Genomic DNA, 7,207 nt, shown 5'->3' with positions numbered 1-7,207 from the left:
TCATTTGATTTCCTGAAAAAACAGTAAAATACTTAACAGTAATAAAAATATTTAACAAAAACCTGACTGGTGTTGTTTGTGGATTAGTGTAATCTTGGGGTTACTATGTTTTGTTTTACGATTAAAACTTATTTGACAGCAGCATGGTAATGATCAAAAATAGGTAACCTTACGATACTTTACAAGCTATTACGTGTCTTGTCTTTAAATCATTTGGACACTTTTTGTCATTTTCCACAATCACAGATTTTAACAACGAAACTTATGACATCTGGCTGCCTGGCAACACTATGTTATGGCAACTCGCCTGTGATCTTAACTGATTTGACAAATACTGCCTCATATGTTGGTTAGCTTGTGGGATTTTATCAAGATACAACATCAACTGCTGACAATCATGTTGATAAACACTTTGTCTGTACAAAAAACTTAACTTTATAATTTACTTCAATTCAAATCCACTGTAGTGTGACAGTTGTAAAAATACATAATATTTAATAATTTATATTTTTAGATAAATGGTTTACAGTCCGTCACAAGCAGCTAAGGCTCAATGCAATGGCACTGAAACCTAATGACCGACATGAAAGCTGACAAAACCTTACATCAATTACAAGTTTGTAGCATTTCAGTTTCATCGCCATTTCCAATCTATTATCGGATGTTTCAATTTCAGTGCAATATTTTGCAAGAGCCTTTAAACAAAACATGGAAGAATATGAACAGATTGCAAAATACAATGTAAAAAACACAACAGACATCATCTGGAGCGTGATTTTTACTCAGAACGTCGACCACTCGATCAAAACCAATAACAGCTTGCAGTCTTGCGCTCCGAAACAGTGAACGTGGAACTGTCAACAAAGTTTCTATATCACGCCATCTGAAAAATTGTAATTAGTTTAAACAAACATTACAAAAGTGTGTGTAACAGAAATACTTTGCCTTCTCATTCTGCACAAAGCTGCAATTGTCGTAAACATAAACTGCCTTTCACTGATTTTATGTTGATTGCGAATTGAAGTGGGACTACTTAAGGACGCATATTGGTATTTCTATGAAAATAAGTTTTGGTGCTGGGAAATGCCCACCGTGTAGACCTGTGTCACAATGCAAAGTCATGCATCACCAAGCAAAGCAGTGATGCAATTAAGTTAAATTTACGGTTGAATGAGCGCACATGTGCGTGCTGTTGTCATGGCGAATTTTAAGGTGTTTGGGGCAGTTTTAGTGTGGTTTTGAGCTATTCCAATTAGGTAGTAACTTGCTGGTGGGTGCTGCTGAAATTTATGTTGAAAATGGAGCAAAAAAATCAGGCTGTGTTTGTGGCAAAATGAATCGTTAATGTGTCCAATCATTTGTGATTTTATGAAAAATCCATTTCATATCTACAAATTTTGATCAAAATTAGTCTCCGAAAAAATGGTTTAGCCACCCCCCTAGGGCCATTTGCCCCCCTGGTTACTCAATATTTTGGTTAAAAGAGCAACCAAAAATGGAACTGGATTTTGCAGAAAAATGAATCGTTCAACTACCCACTCATTTGCATTTTTTTGTAAGTTCCAACTCTTCTCTATGCGATGGCATCAAATTTAGTTGCTGAAAAAGTGACTATGCCCTCCCCCAAGGGCTGGGTATACCCCCCTGTTGGTCATATGATCTTCCAAGAGGCCCAAAAAGTCCTTGCTCTGTACAGTCTCATCCCGGAGCAATTTTTTTTTTCAACTTTGTAGAATTCCAGGTCCCTATGTAAGTCACAAGACCCATCAACGGTCATTGGGAAACAAGCGGAACAGTCGCTAGATGCATTACAGCCGAGGGCCTCCTATCTAATACCCATATAGGTCCTTAAGGCGAAATGTCAAATTTTTTAAATGGTGAAATAGACATTAAATTTACACTGAAATATGTTTATTTATGTAAGTTAAACATCATGGGAGGATTTTAAACCAGCTCCAGTCATCAGTCGCCACCTAGTGACAAAAATGAATTTTTTCAATGCCCTAACGTACATAAAGTATGGGGTCTGTTGCTTGACTTTCAGCTTTCAAACAACTTGAAATATAGCTTAAAATGCATGCATTTCCTCTATTGTCATTCCGCAACACATTTTGAGTCATTTATAACACATAGTTTTTGCAATGTATTGTTCATTCGTCATGGCATTTGTTGCATGTGCTGTCTTTCACAGCATCCATTCTTTTGTTGACCTATTTTGCAAAATCTTGAATTAAAGGCTATTTCATTTTGTTTAGTTATAATACATAAAATATAATTATTTTGTGGCCTAAGTACTGTATTTATTGCCACAGAAAGAAGTGGTCCAATGCCGGTGGGTGATACTTCATGCGAAAGGATTCCAATAAACCCACTGCTGAAACTGCCGCAACCAACAATGTATTTCCTGTATGTACTGCACTTGTTGACATGTACAGTAGTTCCTAATTGTGTTTGGGCCATTAAATTTCAATACAAAACACTTTGCAAGGTCTTGTAGGCCACTTAACAGCACTTTTTTCATGTCATTTTCATGCTTTGGAGATAGCCATGATTTCTTACCATTATGCATGTGACTAATTAGCCTCGAATATTGATTAATTGAAACTTTTGTTGTGTCATTGAGCATGTGTGCATACAAATGGGTGTTGCCATGACTGGTGCATGATGTTTCGGTGTAATTTATGTGAACCGCTTAAGGTCGGTGGCATCATTTTCTGCCTATTAGCTGTACTGCTTGTAGCCCTGCTGATAAGGCCATTTTCTGTTGACCCTGAAAAATTGAAATAATTTCTGGGTTTTTGTGCAGAGGTATAAATATACAATAAACAACAGATAATAATAAGATAAACATCAACATTAAACTTATCCAAGCTTTTTAATATTATTTTTACATTTACCTCTGCCTCTCCCCAATGATAACAACAACAATAAAACAAAGTGTCCACCACTGGTTTGTGGATAATTGCTTCTTTATGAGGGTGACTTTTAAACACCATGACTTGACCAGTTTTCTCAGCAGCGCTGTCAGCATCCTCCACAGCTGATTATTGTTCCATCATCGCGATTTGTTCAAATATTGCACTGGTTTCATTCACAAGACGAATGTCAGCATCAAAATAATATCTGAAAAAAGAAGTTTGTTCGTAGCTTACACATGATAACTGTGGGTTAAACATAAGTTTTTAAAACCCAATGGAAATTTTATACATTATTTCACTCTTTAAAAAAAAAACAGCATTTGGCAAAATCATTAACTAAAAATTATTACAAACTAGACCGACCAATGGCTATAAAGTGAACATAGAGTGTTTGCACTATAGTTTTTAAACTAACCTACTTTGTCACTGAAAAGCAAAATAATTTGCACTAAAATGACATAATTTTACTGCAATCTGAACAGCATTCAAGAGCAACACTCATTTATACAAACCCCTGGTAATATATTTGAAAGAATAAGTTGGTCAGACTCCATCTTAGGGTAAGAGTCTACCAATATCTGGGTTATGTTGTGGGCATATTTATTGTAAATTTCTGTTCACAAGGAACTCACTTAATACAGTCTTTCAACCCCGATGCTCTAATTTCAGGAGTGGTTGTGGCGGTCGATGCAAGACATTGTTTATATTTCAACATTGCAGCTTCTTCAGTTCGACCAAGGGCACTTAATGTTTCGTGTAGTTCATCAACTTCACCAGCTTCTCGCAGATAAGCACAATAATGATCCACTGCCACTGGACGACTCATCAGTTCTTTGCTAAATATATCTACAAACATGTAACATATTTTCTTGTCAGCCACCAAATGATTGTCAATGCAATATCTATACGCTCTATATATTATGTAAGTTGCCTTGTATTATAATAAGTAAAGTTTACAGTCCTAAAAATCTTTTTTATTTTGTATGTTGATAATTATTTAGTATAAGTAAAACATTTATCGTTCCTTGGTCAGTAGATCTACAAATATGTATATACCATATATTCAAGATCGCCACCATATATAATCGTCACCACAATACGTGTAATGATGTTAAAACTAAATATATTGTTTCTGTTGTTGCCAGGCATAAGGAAGCCTTGTTGGATAACAGGCAAAACGTCAGTTGATAAAGTTATATACCTTTTCAATGTGCCAGAAGATCAGATTATTAAATTAAAATTAAGCTAAAAATTAATATAAGTGGCCCTCAATTGTAAGCTGTTTATTATTTTAAGTAATGTTTAGTGCCCATTTTTGTATCAGATCCTGTTTCCCTTATTGGTAGATAAATATATGAAGTTGAACATTTCCAGACATAATTAATCTAAAGTTTACCTCGTTTAAGTGTGTCTCGCATAAAAAGAGTTACTGCAACAATTGCATTGCCATCATGTCGATGAATTGCACTGTCCAACAGCTTAGTTTTTTCATCTTTGGACTTGTATAGTTCAAGTACATAGGGGTTGCCAATCTGATAACAAACAATAATGGTTTAAACTTGGTACTGCTGGGTAGCAGTTTTACCCACCAATAAATGACGCAAATTGTTGGACACTGAAGGAGCTGCAGCTCTATCTCGCTTTGCTTGCACAAGTTGGCGTCGAAGAGAGTTGATTTTTGTTTCAAGCTGAGCCATGTTTGTTGCCGATGGAACAGCTTTTTTGTCATAGTTGGAAACAGCTTGATGAAGAATGATGATGTTTTATGAATTATAAACTGTATAATTACTGGCAGTAACATTATTATGTACATGCAGCTCAGTTCTCCAGATACAAAACTTTGTCAAGTGAAGTTTTTGAATATTTTCTGCCAGCTTGTGGTTATTGCAACCATGAATTCCTACCTTCTGTGATGGTCACGGTTTGTTGAACATTGTTGGATTTTACTAATTCACTTTTTGTGGCAGGAGGTAATGTTGCAGATGAAGGTTGAAATTGTTGTTTTTTTGGAATCGATGGCCGATGGGACCTGGCCGACATGGCTTGTGGTGGAGTTACCTCAGCAATGTAACTCTTTTCACCATGACCGTAAACACTTGCTTAAATTCTATTAAAACAAAAAATGTAAAAATACTTGGACTTGGCAACAATCAATTTTAATAAAAAAATGCCTTCTAAAAGTCCAATATTGTATATGGGGGTAGGTGGCATTTGATTGGACAAATAACAGTATTTTTTGCAATTCCGCAATCCATGCAAAAACAATCAGCTAATTCAATAAATTACAAAATGCCAGTTTATCTGTGCAATCAAAGCTTGCCTAAAAAAATACAGTACAAAATTGCAAACTTTTAAATCTTGGGTATCATTACATCAAAAGCTCTCTCTTAGACAAAGGTTGAAACAATTTCATTTTACCTTTTATTGACAAGAGTTGCTGTTGAACCAACAAATTTAATTTGTTCGATGCTGTCTTCATTTTCATCATCGTCATCATCATCAAAGTTGAATCGTTTTAATGAGGTCCCACTCCAGTATTCGTCAGAGTCAGCTTGTTGGGAAACTGTCGGCTTGAATAAAAACAAAATTTTATGTACATCCAATAATGTCTACCTGTGCGTTAGTCGTATAGTACTACTGTATATTGATATTGGGATGTTCTAAACTTTTATTTTCATTTTCTGTGTTATTGGAAACTACACTATTACAAATTAGCATTTGTTTGTGCAACAAATGCACTTATCCATGTTTTAAACTTAATTACCTGCCGACAAACTGAAGACATGATTTAAAGAATCATTAGTTTAATATTTTTCACAAATAATGAAACTAATTCAACACAAAAAGTAACAAGGAATTTATCTGCAATGCTTGTAGGCCTAAATCTCCGATGCGTCGATATTGTTCAAAAGCAGGGTAGTATACGATTGTTTGTAAACAATTTGAAGAGTCAATGCCTATTTTTAAAGTATGTTTATTCCTCTACACAAACTGAAACTCTTAAATAAACACTGAAAGACACAAGACTTCAAAGCTTGTTGTATATTCATATGTGTATCGGGTATTATAAATAACTATCTCCATAAATTCTCCACAACCTTGCAATTATACAAACCCAACCTGACAAGTGTCTCCAATTATGTTGTGCTGCTGTAACATCGGACGACCCTTGATCTATCATGTAAAATGTTTTTTGACATTAATAACTAAATGGTAAACTTATACCTCACCAAATGCATGTTTCCAATATTACCTGCTTGAAGTTCAGAAACCACTTGATCTTGAGTGGAATCAGTGGATGAATGAGTTAGGGTGACATCACCAAGTGCTTGGGATCGGTTTCCTACATCAAAGTTTAGATTGGAATCTGTGACCAAAATACAAACTTACTGAAGAACGCATATTGGTATTTCTATGAAAATAAGTTTTGGTGCTGGGAAATGCCCACCGTGTAGACCTGTGTCACAATAGAAATTCATGCATCACTAAGCAAAGCAGCGATGCATTTAAGTTAAATTTACGGTTGAATCAGCGCATATATGCGTGCTGTTGTCATGGCGAATTTTAGGGTGTTTGGCGCAGTTTTAGTGGGTTTTTGGGCTATTTCAATTAGGTAGTTACTTGCTGGTGGGTGCTGGAAAAATAAAATGTTTAAGTTGCCGATCATTCTTGATTTTATGAAAGATTCATGACATATCTACAAATTTTGGCATCTGCCCCCCTGGTTAGTCAATATTTTGACAAAAAAAGCAACAAAAATTGGAACTGGATTTTGCAGAAAAATGAATCGTTCAACTACCCACACATTTGCATTTTTTGTAAGTTCCAACTCTTCTCTATGCAATGGCATCAAATTTAGTTGCTGAAAAAGTGTCAAAGCCCACCCCCAGGGCTGTTTATACCCCCCTGTTGGTCATATGATCTTCCAGGAGGCCCAAAAGCTCCTTGCTCTGTACAGTCTCCTCCAGGAGCGATTTTTTTTTTCAACTTTGAAGAATTTTAGGTCCCTATGTAAGTCACAAGACCCATCAACGGTCATTGGGAAACAAGTTGAACAGTCGCTAGATGCATTACAGCTGAGGGCCTTGAAAACAGGATTTCTCCAATTTAATACCCATATAGGTTCTTAACTTTCAGGGTTCATGTTTTCCAACAGGTTACACTGCATATGATTAGTGAATGCTGTACGGTAGCAAAACGGCAAGTTTACATTTGCACGCATTTCTATGTTACATATAATCCCATGAGGATCAGGGTTTTCGAGATGTGTCATGGGGCAGAGTTCTCCA

At 35.7% G+C, this 7,207-nt stretch overlaps 1 pseudogene across 1 annotated transcript; it reads right to left on the bottom strand.

Moving 5' to 3' along the window:
* On the bottom strand, positions 1 to 5,703 carry LOC145888852 (spermatogenesis-defective protein 39 homolog; annotated as a pseudogene). Its single transcript, XR_014399471.1, has 12 exons — positions 5,683 to 5,703; positions 5,348 to 5,488; positions 4,823 to 5,051; positions 4,508 to 4,659; positions 4,315 to 4,450; positions 3,551 to 3,764; positions 2,898 to 3,123; positions 946 to 1,055; positions 760 to 883; positions 601 to 695; positions 308 to 410; positions 1 to 12 (listed from the first exon to the last, which is right to left on the bottom strand). The product of XR_014399471.1 is annotated as a spermatogenesis-defective protein 39 homolog (transcript).
* Positions 5,704 to 7,207: the final 1,504 nt, after the last annotated feature.

The sequence above is a fragment of the Ascidia mentula genome, chromosome 2 (genome assembly GCF_947561715.1).
Source record: "Ascidia mentula chromosome 2, kaAscMent1.1, whole genome shotgun sequence".
NCBI lineage: Eukaryota > Metazoa > Chordata > Ascidiacea > Phlebobranchia > Ascidiidae > Ascidia > Ascidia mentula.
Note: the sequence above shows the minus strand (reverse complement) of the source record. Positions and strands in the feature narration are given on the sequence as shown.